Here is a 14,710-nt window from a genome sequence, read left to right as displayed (position 1 = left end):
TATGGCCAGAAATTTATCCTGGTTTCTTTCGCAACATTCTCGGAGTTCTTTAAAACACTCCCATAATGTATGGTAGGTGGGTTTCTCATAGTAGGCACTCTCCGTGACCAGGTAATAAATGTTCCTTTCCGGAAGCGCTAACGTCGCTACTTCCCCTACACCTTTTCCTTGTCCTTTCAGGGACTCCACGCCTCCATATCTCTCCTTGAAAATCTTGGCGAGCCCCGCTCCCATAGCTAGATCCTTCGAAACGCAGTGAGCTAACGCCCAATTTTCTGGTGAAGTGAACAAATCTTCTTTCCGATACGTCAGGTTTTGGAACCGTGGTATCTTATGTTTCTTCCTATACTCTTCGAATTCCACGTACTTCACGTCTATGAAGTTTTCTTCTTCATTATACATTCGACTAAGAGCATCGGCATTTCCGTGAAGTTTTCCGGGTCGATGGATAATTTCAAAATCGTACTCCGCCAAGGTTAGTGCCCATCTAGTCAACCTCGAACTCGGGTCTTTCAGAGTCAGCAACCATTTCAACGGTCGGTGGTCGGTGATTACCGAGAATTTCTTCCCGTATACATAACAACGGAAAGTTTGTATTCCATACATAACTCCAAGTAACTCCTTTTCTGTCGTAGTGTAGTTCAATTCTGCCTTCTTCAACTTACGGCTCGCATAGGCAATAGGTCTTTCATACCCATCTCGTAGTTGGCTCAACACTGCTCCCACACCTAGTCCTGACGCATCGGTCGCCAAAATAAACGGTTGCTCGAAGTCAGGAAAAATCAAAATCGAATCTGACTTCAACACATTCTTCAGTTTCCTTATGGCTTCTAGCACTTCTTCTGTAATTTCAAATTTGACGTTCTTTTTCGTCAAATTGACCAATGGTGCAGATATCTCCGTAATATTGGGTATGAATCGGCGGTACCAATTTACTATTCCCAAAAAGGACCTCACTCCCCTGATATTCTTTGGTAGTGGAAAGTTGGCAATTGTCTCTATGGTCTCCGGGTCGGGTAATATACCCTCCTGGGAAAGGACATGGCCCAAATATTTCACTTTCTCTGACATGAAATTACATTTCTTTGGTTTCAGCTTCACATTAGCCTCGCTCAATCTTTCGAAAACCCTTTCAATTTTTTCAATATGGTCTTTTCCACCCTCAGTATTGAAAATGATGATATCATCCAAATAGACCATACATGTCTCTGGAGTCAACCCTGTGAGTGTCATGTTCATAAACCTCTGGAAGGTCGAAGGCGCATTCACAAGACCGAATGGCATTTTCATATACTCGTAGTGACCTTGAAACGTACTGAATCCTGTCAACGGTATCGCCTGCTCGTCCATGTCTATCTGATGATAGGCTTCGGCTACATCAATAACCGAGAAGAGCATGTTTGTACCTGCTTTGTGTCCTTGAATCAAATCCGATATGTTAGGAAGGGGATAATATTCCTTCTTGGTTACGTTATTGAGTCCTCGGTAGTCGATGCACATTCTCACTTTCTCTTCTCCATTAGGCAGGCGTTTTGTTACCAGTACTACGGGTGCAGACCACGGACTACATGATGGTCTTATAACTTTCAAGTCCAATAATCTTTTTATTTCCCCTTCGAGTACTTCTCGTTGACGATAAGGTATGCGGTATGGAGCTTTACAAATGGGCTGTGCGCCTGGTACCAGAGTCAAGCTATGCTTTACCTTTGTCGTACTAGTCAACTCTTCATCTTCATCCCGAAACAGATGCTTGTATTTTCGAATTAACTTAAATAGCTCTTCTTTGTTCATTTCATCCAAATGATGTAGGTCAAATCCATTTCTCATCCAATCATCGTTTGAAAAATCCAATTTACAAACATTGCTATTAGAGGTGTTAATTTGAGGTGATTCCTCACCCACAATAGCTCTACTAAGTTTCTGTCCTCTCTTCAGAATAACCTCTTTCCACGATAAGTTTATGATTTTCACTGGGATTTCTTTTTCATTCCTTACAACAGTACGGGCTACGTGTGCTTGAGGATTTCCTATTTCGAAGGGCTCACAAACTAGGATATCACCTTCTACAGGTACTTTCAGGCTTCCTCGTATATACGCCTCTGTCCTTGGGGAAATTACCAGATCCTCCATTGCTACCAGGTCCGATTCCGATACTGGCTCATCTGATGTCTGATTTTCGTCTGGACTGATATCAGACTTACTCTGTTTCGCGTGCGATGGACGCACTCCTGAATCTGTCTTGGAAGTACCGACACTTTCTCTAAGTTTGGATAACTCTGGTACTCTGACGATTTCATTTTCTAATTCCTGAGGAAAAATTCTGCCAGCATCGTTGATTCTGATGATGCCTTCAGTTTTATTTTCGTCATCTTCTGTGTCCGTCGTATTCTTCCTTGTCTCGGCTGCTGCCTCTTCTGTTGTGATAACTTGTACCGCTAAAGGTACCTCGGTTATCGCTTCAGTCTCCTCTGCATCGCCTTGCTTGTTGTTTCCTCTTCTTTCAAAATTTTCTGATATTTGTTGATGTCTATTTGTCTCCCATCGATCTGTCCGCTGGACTTGTCTTCTGTAACTATCGAAGAAGATTTTCACTTTTTGAAGCCAACCAGCCCAGTTATTCTCTGATCCCCGTTGCTGAAAAGATGCGGTTTCCATGCGCGTTGCGTCTATGCTTATTCCATTACTTTTCTTTTGTGCACTGCCTATTAGATTTTTGTCGTTTCTTCTCCTGGTGATTTGCCCTATCCTTGATGGTAATTGACATCCAATATTTCCGTCCATGTCCTTTTTGTGCAGAAATGGGATGATCTTTCCCCACATGGCGACTGATGGTACTTGCTCGTAGGAGATACGTGCTCGATTGGCATATAGGAAATCCCTTCCCAATAAAGCTTGAACCGTTCCCAATGTTTCATCCTCACAAACGATTGCGGTACATCTTGTGTTTACATCTCCATCCTCAGGTCCTATTGTCATACTCGTAGTACCCCACGTCCGCAAAGGGTGTCCTGTGACACTGGTCAACTGATATTTATCCGCTCCTCTCACATCTACTTCATTCTCCAGCACTCGCTTTTTTTGAATAAGCGTTACCGCTGCTCCTGTATCTACTAAACAATAACTCAATACTCCATTCACACTCACTCTTATAATATGGGGTATATCCGGTATATCTCCTGAATTTACCTCCGGTATTACCATAACCCGTTTACTTTCCCTTTTATTATGATTTTGTACAACCGAATTTCCCAATTTCCCAATTTCCCTGTATTATATATTTGATTCTGCCTTCTTGTTTGTCGATGGCCTCCATCCTGGCAGGGGGAATTCAGCCTCAGAAGTTTAAATTGACATTGTCCCCATCTTCCTGTCGTGGCCCTGAAAAAGAAGTCGACTGTGATGCTTGTCTAGGTATGGCTCCCGTATTCTGCTTTGCCTCTCTGCTGTTCTCAGCTTCCGCATTTGGTTTTCCATCTCTATTGTATCCAACTACGTTTCTGACCGGCTTCCATGTACGTGGTTGAAATTCTGCAACCCTAGCTCCCCTATAAGACCTACGAAAATCTGATCGACCCCTATTCTGATTGTTTCTTGGACAATCCCTTGCCCAATGATCTGCTTGTTGGCACACATAACATCCATTACTGTTTTCGGGTTGAACTCTACGACAGTCTCTGGAGAAATGACCTGGTTTTCCGCATGAATAACAATTCTTTCCTAGAAGTGGATTATTTTTGTTCCTATAATCTCTGGAGCCTCTATATTCATCTCTATTGTTATCCGTGGTATCGACCCTCAATTCCCTAGACCAATGTTCAGAATTTCCACCACAAGCCTGGCACTCGCCCTGCTTATCTACTGCCGAAATTTTCAAGTTCGCACATCTTCCTTGGACCATCATAAGGGTTGTCTCCTGTAACTTAACTAACTCCTCAGCCTTCTCCAAATCCAAATTTTTCTCACTCAACAATAAAACGCCAGTTTCTTTCACAAGGTCCTTTCGCAGCCCCACCTTGAATTGATTCAGGATAAGTTCTCGATTTTTCCTTTTTATCCCAGCTTCCTCGCCAGCGTCAGCTCCTGCTAAATCTTCCTTTAGTAAGGCAGACCCTAAAATTCTTAACCTAGTACAAAATGACGACACATCTTCGTCATGTCGTTGAAAACATTTACTTAAATTCCACTGATTTTCGCCTGGTAATTGGAATGGGGTAAATTTTTTTATGAATTTATTCTTAAGATCAGTAAAATTTAACGTGTCCAACTGCGCATCCGATTTAAAATAATTATAGGCGTCACCAACAAGCTTAAATTTAAATAACTGAAGGGTTTCGTCCTCCGACCAATTATCCAGTCTTGCACGCAACTGTAATTTCTCAAAATACCTTACAACCTCTTTTCCTGAAAAATCATCTAAAGTTGCCGCGATCATACCTAGCGAATAGTGGGTTGCCACTCTAACAGGTGTTGGCGTGGGTGTAACCCCTGATACACCTTCTTTATTATTCATTTCGATAATCGGAATGAGTATCGAACTAGAAACTATATATTTTTTGGACTCCTTGCCAAACTTCGAGTAAAATATATATGTATAGGCACAAGTCGGGTTATTTGTAGGGTTCCCTTTTCTATGTTGATAAACCTAACTGACTTCTACTGTATCTTATCAACCAAAAAAAAATTAACGCAAAATATTATTATTTTTTCTTTCTGGACCTCCTTCTTTCACCCTCTCAAATAAAATCTACCATTCAAATAAAATAATATATCTTTCTGATAGAGTTAATCCTACCGATCTTTTTCTTTCACTCCCTCAAATAAAATAATCCCCTTCAAATAAAATAAAATCCCACCGCTAGGCCACCACTGTAATAAATGACCGTCTGGTCTGAATTGGCGATCCCTATATAAGTACTACTATGAATATATAATAATCATCTCAGTATTTACTCGCACCAGAAATATTCACCCCCCTGTATATGGGATCGTTCAGCCGAAGGTATTTATTTTCTTAATTTAGTTTGGTAGCGTAAGAGTTGCTGCCACCAGATCAGAAAAAGTTTGAAATCCGTCCTGATCACACGGATTGAGAATTAGTAGGCAACTTGGTCAACAGTTGACTTTTTCCTACCTTCTAATCTTCGTGGAGAAATGGCTTGGTTATGCCACCAATTATATCCTCAGAGGCTGGATTCGGCCACGGCTTAAATGCGTGGTCTATTAGGGGTTTGAGGAAATGAAATAATATTAGCAAAGTTTTCACAAACCAACTTTATTGATGAGTAAAGTTGGCAGAATAATCGGATTAACAATAGAATAAAATTAAATGAACAAAAATTAATACTGAACGTTATTTACACTATATAAAAGAGAAAGAAATAAATAATTATAACCATGAACAAACTGACAGGAGTATTCCTTTGAAAATTGAGGTAACTTCACTTATACCAATTAAAATACAACTCTGAGAAGTTATCAAGAGACCCACTTAATCGCTCCTCTCTGTATAACGTAGGAAATTACTATGACCTATAATAATCTAATAAAATGAAAAGGGAACCCGATTCGTAGCTATATTATTATGGTAAATGTTCATTAATACTCTAGGTGCCAAGTCGAAAATATAGTCCACATAAGCATGCAATAACATCTACACTATATATCAGAATTGTTTAAAATACGCTCACCAAAATTATCGTAGACGGACTCCCCTGAAAACTCCAACGAAAGCCACTATTTCCCCAAAAACTCTTAACAGAAACTCGGAAAAATCTCTAAATCACTAAATTGAATAAACCCGCGAATACTACCAAAACCCAATTAGTGTCACTTCTCTAAACAGTGACTTGAAATATCTCAATATTTCAATTCACTCAAAATTTCCTCTAGAATTTCCAGCTACCGTAGGAAATTCAACTGGATTCACCAAATCTCCGCGCACCACTGACTTAAATCTTTCCAAAAAAACCTCACCACCTTTACTATGTTAGGGGATGTAAGTAATGTTATCCCAGAAAATTCTAACCAATCAGAAAGTTTGAAATTGTTTCTAAGACTGGTACTCTTTTCGCCACCTCATGGTCCGGCGAATAAGTCCTCAAGAATTCACGTCTAGTTCCCGACATTTCTAATGTCGTGAGTCTACTACTGATATATAGATGTCACTGCAAGGGTCATTTTTGGATATTTTCTTTGCTGTCTCGAATAAAACATATGTAGATTAGCCACTTGGGTGGCTTCATTTTATCTTGTCGTTAAATTTAGAGCTCATAAGATAAATTGCGATATTTATTATACGTTTGAGTGTTTTCTGACTTTTATTCTAAATGGGGTATACAGACTGGATGACATATTTTCGACCCTTAACGAAAGATAATGAAATGAATTATGGGGTTGAATGTTACAAAATATCGAATTTCTTAGTATCAAGCAGTTAATTTTAACGACTTTTTTTCTTTAAATGGCTTGGTTCTGTTGGCCTTAAGGTTATTTCTGAAAGATGATAAGGTTCCCTTTTCATACGAAAACACATGTGTTTTGGTATTTAAAATTCAACTAAAAATATAATAAATCCAACTTATTACAATTTCTCATTAAAATTATTTTCAATAGAGATTATACCTATCCATCTGAAACACTTTTTACAAAATCTAAATTTTTGTCTGTGGATCACTTGCACAATACCAGATTCAAGCAAAAAACCTCAAGGATTTCTAAAGTAAGCACATCTCGAAGTCAATGATTTCTCACATACTTGTGCTCTATTGCCTATGCAGAAGTTCCATTTGAAATAAAGTCTATTACAAGTGACAAAAGATTTAAAAAAGAACTAAAATTATGGCTAACTAATATAACAATAGATAAATGATAAATGAAATATTGGAATGAAATAAAATGAAGTGATACAGAAAAAAAATCACATGTTCTCACAATAAAGAATGTATAAATGTTTACAAGTATAAATGGAAATAATTTCACAAGTCATGATCCACACCAGCTTTATACGTATATTTGAACTTTTATTCGCATGTTTTAATTCACATCTGTCATTATTGTTCACCATATTCTGTACTGTTGCAATCTTTCTGATCAAGGACTCATCTTATAGAATAGAGAGCAACTCTACAAAAAAACAGTCATCAAGGACCATATTAAGAACATAACATTGAATGAAATATAAGACATATGACTTTCAATTATTCTACGTACCTATATGGTGTATGAATGATGAATGTTATGACCGATAGTTCAGTTTGTAATATTGTTTGTTCTGATTCATGTTGATGATATTTTTATTTATTTTTCCATGTCAAATGACATTCAACTTTTTTTTGTCATACACAAGCTTTATGAGCTTCAGTGACTTATAATGTTTATTTCTGCATTTCTTCTGCTTATATGTATATGTATTCAATCTTATGAAATAAACATTATTATTATTATTATTATGTTTTTTTCCACCCTAGTGTGCGCTGGTCAGGCCCTATCCCCCGAAGCCCCGATACATTCGAGAGGGCGCGCCAGCATTATTAACCAATGACCACTCCCCACACCGTGGGGTAAGTGATCATTGGGTCCGAGAATCATGTGCCCTAAGCAAGCGCAGTGAGCCAAGAATGACAGCCTTCTGCATCTGTGCGGCTAAGATTTTTGCCTTAGTGCGACAAGCCGATATGATTTTAAGATTTATTATTATTATTATTAACTGGCTATGGAAGAGAATAAGAAACTCAGAACGGAAAGTTTTCGAGTGCCATTTATAGTAGTAGCCTTTTTTGTTGTGGAATTACATAAGCACTTCAGGAAAATACTTAAGACGCTCTCGGGTCGGTGCCTTTTGAAAAGTTGACATTTCCGTTGCATTCGAATCGGTGCATATTATATTCATTTGACAATACATTTCAGGAATTTTTTTTTACCCTTTTCCAACATCGACAGTATCACATATATTTGTACTTCATCTTCTGAAGACGCCTACTTGGTTAGTGAAACGTGCGTCGAGAAGAGTGTTGTAGTAGAAGTGTTTGTTTTGGAATAAGATATCAATGTATTGGAAACTCCAAAAAATTTGAGTAGGAATGTGAATCTTTCAAGAGTGGATATTTTTGTCGACTACGATCAGCAGTCATTTGTACTAAAGTTGTGAGAAATATTATCATTCTCTCAATTTTTGCTCTGGAAATATGCACACTGCATACGGTTTCAAAAGCGAAGATATAGCTCTAGTGGAACTAGGTGAATGTCTTTTTGAACTTCCATTCCACCCGAGTTTTTCTTCTTATCAGCCACACCAGGGGACATATCGAAAAACTATTTTCATAAAGAAGTTTTTGTTAAAATGCCCGTGTTAGGAATCACACGTTAAAAGGTAAGACTTCGTCCATACCTCGCACAAGTTTCGACTTCTGAGGGTTTTCGTTCGTAGGGGTACGACAGCTGGTTAACGGAAAAGCATACTTCAAACATAAACATTTAAACATATTGAAGAAAATGAACTTCAAATTTCATCAAACCTGTCATATATGAGATCATACAATTTACATGATATGAAAGCTTGCCGCTAGATTTACCTATTCCTAGATCCAATTCGAATTACAATATCATATTATAATTGATCCGTGTAATTGATCTAATATAATAAATTGAGGAATTTGATTGGACTCAAAACTTATTTTCTTCTTTATATAGCATGTTGTCTTTGACTCAATTTTTTTCCATTGTTACCTATAGGTACATGTTTCGTAATCTGTTCGATTAATTCAATGCGTCATTGCAGCAACGTCGATCACTACATCCTACACTACCACTGAGGATGCTACAATGTAGTGAAACGCGATTTGCAAATGAAATCTGTATTATGAAAATTTTTAATTTTTATCATGAATGTTGTTATCGATTTTCACCAAGTAACGGGTCAGTGTATTCAAAATCTGAAGAACATCTGGAAATTTCAGTAAATAGTAATTAATGTAGTTGTTGTCGTTCGTAGGGGTGCCATAGCTGATTAACGGAAAAACAGATTTCAAACAGATTCAAAATTGCAATTCGACAAACATGTTACATCTAAACTGAAAACGTCAAACGTAGCTTTGAAATTATTATATCCACATTGAAATGAAATGAATTTAAAAACAAAAAAATGTTATCTGACTCGATGGTTTTATCACATTTCAATCATTGCGACACAGTTTATGGTCCTTTTCTCCGGAAATCTGATGCCTTGTGTATCCAAAAGGTACAAAATTCATGTCTTCATTCAATTTATAATCTCAAAAAAAGAAATATGATTTCACTTAAGCTTAAGGAAATGGGCTGGTTGAATATGTCTAATCGTCGTTTACTACATTCACGTTGTTTTTTATAAAATCATTAAAACTGATACACCTGAATATTATTATTTTTATACGCCTCGCTTCAATGCATTGAAGCAAATACAAAACTTTTGGGTGAGATTATGTTTTATAACTCCACTTCTTCGTGGAAAACTTCTAATGGACCCTAAATGTGACACACACACTGTATTTCTTGGGACTTTAAGGTTTTGATAACAATAATTTAAAAATAATATATTCGCAGGAGTCGATTGTTCGATATTGGTTTTGGGACAGATGTCCATAAGGAATGTAAATATTTTTCATAGTTTGCCTTTGTTGACATCAGCTATTATTTTGTTGTGCTTTACCAGCCAGAATACTTCTTATTTATTGATCTTTTGGAAACCCATTGACTTTCTGCCATTAATATCCATCTCAGTTTTCACAAATCATTGGAATTTTTCGAGAATTTACAATGACTTTTACAGGATTTGTCATGTAAAATTCAACCGTTAGATAAGGTTCTGTTTTTAATGTGTACTTTCAGTCTTCAGCTTGAAAAAATTCACTCAGTTGAATTTTGCCATTTCCTTTGAGAAAGTTCACTGAATGTTTTTCTGAAATTGTGGAAATAGCATGCTCTACTCTCATCTATTATCTAGAATATTTAAGGTGGTCGGTAAATTCACAAAAACCCCGCCGCTTGGCAAGGTTTTGAATCCAATAAAACAATTCAAAGGAAAAGATTTTATACTTTCAGAAATATTATAATAGCTTTCTAAGGAAAGACTGTTTTATTTGATGTTACATTTATTTCTTTTTTATTATTGGTTTTCTATGAATAACGTGTTAGGAATCACACGTTGAAAGGTAAGACCTCGTTAGTCCTTAGCTCGCACAAGTTTCTCAACTTCTGAGAGTTGTCGTTCGTATGGGGGCGAAAGCTGATTGACGGAAAAACATATTTGAAACAGATTTTAAACAGATTGAATGATACACGAGTGTATCAAATTGACAATGCCTGACAAGCATTGCATACGCCATTCCTTCGGAAGTAAATTGAATATTTCACGTGAACCTTCTCCATATAAGGTTATCAGAAGTTCATTCAAGGCTGTCGTTCACTTAAGAGACACTAGAGAGTGAAATAAGAGATGGTATTACCACAATTTTTAAACAACATTCAGCAACCTTGCTCAAAGAAAATATTATAGAAATTAGATTGTCAGCAATAAGGAGCACAGCAAATAGAATATCAACAACAAATAGAACAAAAGTAAAAATTCGAGTTTTTCTCAACATTTTACTATTAAATATTTCAAAAAATTTCCTTAATAAATATTTATTATATGTTGATTTTGAGCAGTTATTATTTTACGATCAGACAGGGCAGCTTTGAACTTTTCACTTCTATACTGGTACAGGAGAAGGAGGTATATCTATTTTTTATAGCGAAATAGGTACACTTCAATGTAGAATATTGAAAATACCATTTCCTATTTGAATTTTTTGTGATGGATGAATTAAAAAATGGCACAAACATAAATAGTGAGGAATTCCGATTCTCAAAATTTTCCCTACGAGGGCCCATTTTGAATAGAAAGGGTCACTTGTGCTATATCGTTGACAAGATAGTTTTTTATTTAAATGTATTATTTGAAAAATTCACAGGAATCTATTCGAAATTCTTGACTAGAAACCATTTCCGACAGCAAGTATTTTCCGGTTCGTTTCAAAATTTAACTTTTTTATACCCGTCAAACAACTGAATGACGACGTGTACAATAATTTCTATGTCACTCAATATATAATATAAAATTCACTCAAGAGATAAAATTTTTCCAAGCAAATTTTACACTTCTATTTTTTATTTATTGTGTATATTAATTTTTATCTAACCATTTCCATAGTGCAGTTGTTCAATATTGACAAATTTGTTTTGATTTTAATTTTATTATTGATTTCTATAGAAATTGGTGGAATAGAGTACGAAATGTGCTTACCTTAAAGCAGTTCCTGCGACTGACTGATGTGGCCTTCCTGCCCTTTAGGAAGAAAGATCTGTACGAGGATTCCGCGATATATTCATTCACGAGACATGCCGGACATCAATTATTCAATGTCTTAAGGGTAAATATGAAGTATTCATAAATATTCGTTTTGAGGGTACCCGGAGATTTTGAAAAAATGTTTGAATGTTCTTACGTATTCTGATGCGTAGATTACGAATCCGAAAGAAAAAAGCGACGCTCTCAAAGTTCAGAAAAGGGCAACTTTTCAGCCATCTTTCACAAGATGAACTATTCAAAAATACAAGCATTTATTCACTAGGTCACCTTTACACCTTATTTCTCCTCAATTGACACTTTTCAACAATCAACATTTTTCCAATTGAAATGTTAAAAAATAGGAATATTGGCAGCATCAGTCGTACCGACTATGCCATTAACCATAAAAACGTAAAATAAAGATATATAACCAAAAAGCAGCTTCGCATATTTTTTTACATTTTTATTGGAAAAATGTTGATTGTTGAAATGAAAAGTGTAAAGGAAGGAGGAATAAGGTGTACACGTGACTTAGTGAATAATAGCTTGTTTTTCTAAATAGTTTATATTGTGAAAAAGAAGGCTGAAAAGTTGCCCTTTTCTGAACTTTGAAGGTCCATAACTTTGTAAATAAGAGAGAGCGCCGCATTTTTCATTCGGATTCGTAATCTACGCATCAAAATACTCAAGTATACTGAAAATTTTTTTCAAAATCGCCGGGTGCCCTCAAAACGAATATTTCCGAAATCTTCACTATTGATGGCATCCGTAGCCTTTATGAAGTACAGAATGTGACATGTAAGACTCCGTCCCGAGAAGGCTGAATATCAACTACTCTACTAAGTTGCCAACGCGAACGGGAAATTAATTCAGGTTCAGGACCATGACGATAATAATATTTGTCATACATTTTGTCCACTTACCTAGTAAAAACAAAGAGTGCAAATATTCGTGATTCTAGCGATTCCAAAAATCTCTTTGTCATCTCTGAATCAACTGCCAACGAGAAAGAGTATTCAGTTTGAGCATATCTCGATTTCATTATCCATCTTTTCCTCAGGAAAAAATCGAATAATTGACGACAAGATATTGTAGTTGAGCCATTAAAGCGTTGGTTGATGTTCAGAAAATATCTCAACTCAGTCACAGTTTGAAAGGCAATACGATAATGTGTTATCGTGTTACTGTCATAGAAAGACATCATAACTTTGTGTGACGAAGAAATTTATTAAATAAAAAACACGATTTATTATTACATAGTACAAATATTTTGTGGAGAACGAGTTTCAAATTTCAATAAATCGTGACAAGTTGATTCACATTATGGACGATTTTCTTTCGAAGACAAACGAATCCCATCCATAGGGTGAGTGTTTGTTCCTGCAGGTTGGTGAGTATCGAGTTTATGTATTACTAGTTGTTGCCCGCTCTTCGCCCGCGTAGAATTTGGTAGTTGTAGTACTAATTAGTACTATGTTGCTGTAACGCTGCTGTTGCAATATTTTGACAGAATCAGAATCAACGAACTTAGACGTGCGCAGCGTTATAAAACAGTGCCTTAAAAAATTGTTCTACAGCGCCATCTAGTGGCGAGTTACAGAAAAATTGATAGCCTAAAAACCTTCTCTATGAAAAATTCCCTATACATGTCAAGTTTCATCACGATTGGTTGAGCGATGTAGAAGTTTATCATTTACCAACCAATCATCCAACACACATCCATTTTTATATATTAGATTTTAAAATCATATTTTATTATCTGATAATCTCCGTATGATTTCGCGCATTCATTTTGGAGTGGTGAGGTGGATATTGTTTTTGGCAAAGTACAATATCTCTTGTTCGTGTTGTGTGAAGCGTTCAATGGCGGCTAGATGTTTGATAATATTTCGTTGAAATCACTGTCCATTTGATAGAGTTTGGTTTTGCGTTATTTCATTTCTGGAGAGAAAGGTCGACTCGCTTCCTCAAAGAGTGAATACAATTTTTTCAACATTCGAAGATTGATAAAAGGATGTAGTGTTGATCATAATCAGTTGAACTTGAATAATTATTTGAAATATCCCTGTCAAAGATATTTTGAAAGAATATACAGGGCTATTGAGAATTTTGCTTATTAAGAACTTCAACTGACCCTAAGGGTATGTGTGAGACTGTCAATAGCCTAGATGCCATTGGACACTGATCATAAAACATGAACAACACATTGTTCTGTGCTAGAGAAAAATATTCACGACACTATACTGCAACAAAAAAAAAGCGAAACTAGCACATTTCTTTGACTCTGAAGAAACATTCTGAAATAAAGAACTATTGAATGTATTTTATTTCGATAACAAATACTCTCAAACGTTCCATGATATCCAAGGGATATCATTTTAAGAATGCAATGATCTGACAAAATCTTTTATTTGACAGGGGCAAGTTATATGCAAGCTATGGTACTATCTGAAAGACTTCAAATAGTGACTAGAAAATTTTCCGTCGATAAATCTGGTGCCAAATCTAAACACATAGCCTTAGTGGCAGAGCAGACAAAGAGGCATAAATAGATTTTATGCGTTTCAGAACCACGGAATCTCCCTGAACAATTGGTTAATGGACCTTTGAAATCTTTGAAATGAAGAGGGAAAATTGCCCGTAGAGGATTTAAAATTGTTTAGATTCTGTTTTCAACAGATCAGACAGCTATGACCAATGCGCTTCCTAGATTTAATCGTTTCCTAGAGATAATGCGTTTCCTAGAGATGATCGAACATTTATGAAGCAATAGAAATACCAATTTTGATTAGTTGGTCGAATATATCACTTAAGTATAGTATTATCGATAATGGTGATAAGGCTATGAGAGAGAATATATTTCTTTATTACTTGAATAGTCAATGTGTTTGAAGAGTGAAAAAGCATTATAAGTTAAACAGGATGCTTTTGGGTCAGATAAGGGTGATTTACAAATGATATTGAATCGCTGTACAGAGTGGGCCAAATTGGACACTTTCAAAAGGTAAACTCATGTTTTCAAACTAGATAGACGAAAACTGATATGTGCGTCAGAGAGTCAAATTTTATGACAAACCTATTGGTGAAAACTGTATATCGATATCTATCATCATTTCTGAGTTACAGCATGTTATTCAAAAATGTGCATGCAAGAAAAGTTTTTTCTGTCAAAAGTTTCTTATTTCTATGAAAATATCTCCAAAGCACTTTTTTACGTAGAATGTGGTGTAAAAACTTATTTTTTCAAATGAGATATCAATATTTATTGATGAAGTTTTTTTTTAATTAGACACCCTGTATATTCCTGCATATTTCAAAAGAGCCCTAAATTACCTTTCCAAAAATGTA

The 14,710-nt window shown here is 36.1% G+C and overlaps 1 protein-coding gene across 2 annotated transcripts in view; it reads right to left on the bottom strand.

Moving 5' to 3' along the window:
- LOC111507188 (uncharacterized) overlaps positions 1–14,710 on the bottom strand; it is a 211,557-nt gene that overhangs the window by 159,158 nt on the left and 37,689 nt on the right. The window contains exon 1 of one of the 2 annotated variants that reach the window (XM_074186437.1): positions 11,318–11,376. The exons of the other annotated variant lie outside the window; for it this stretch is intronic. The gene's annotated coding sequence lies outside the window, so the exon portion shown is untranslated. Of the gene's footprint in view, positions 1–11,317; positions 11,377–14,710 lie in introns of those variants that run through there. 2 annotated transcript variants of the gene reach the window in all.

The sequence above is a fragment of the Leptinotarsa decemlineata genome, unplaced genomic scaffold, assembly GCF_025532065.1.
Source record: "Leptinotarsa decemlineata unplaced genomic scaffold, Ldec_3_MD MMD2_P_RNA_scaffold_2, whole genome shotgun sequence".
In the NCBI taxonomy this organism is placed as follows: domain Eukaryota; kingdom Metazoa; phylum Arthropoda; class Insecta; order Coleoptera; family Chrysomelidae; genus Leptinotarsa; species Leptinotarsa decemlineata.
The sequence above is the reverse complement of the archived record's forward strand: the minus strand, read 5'-3'. Positions and strand labels throughout refer to the sequence as shown.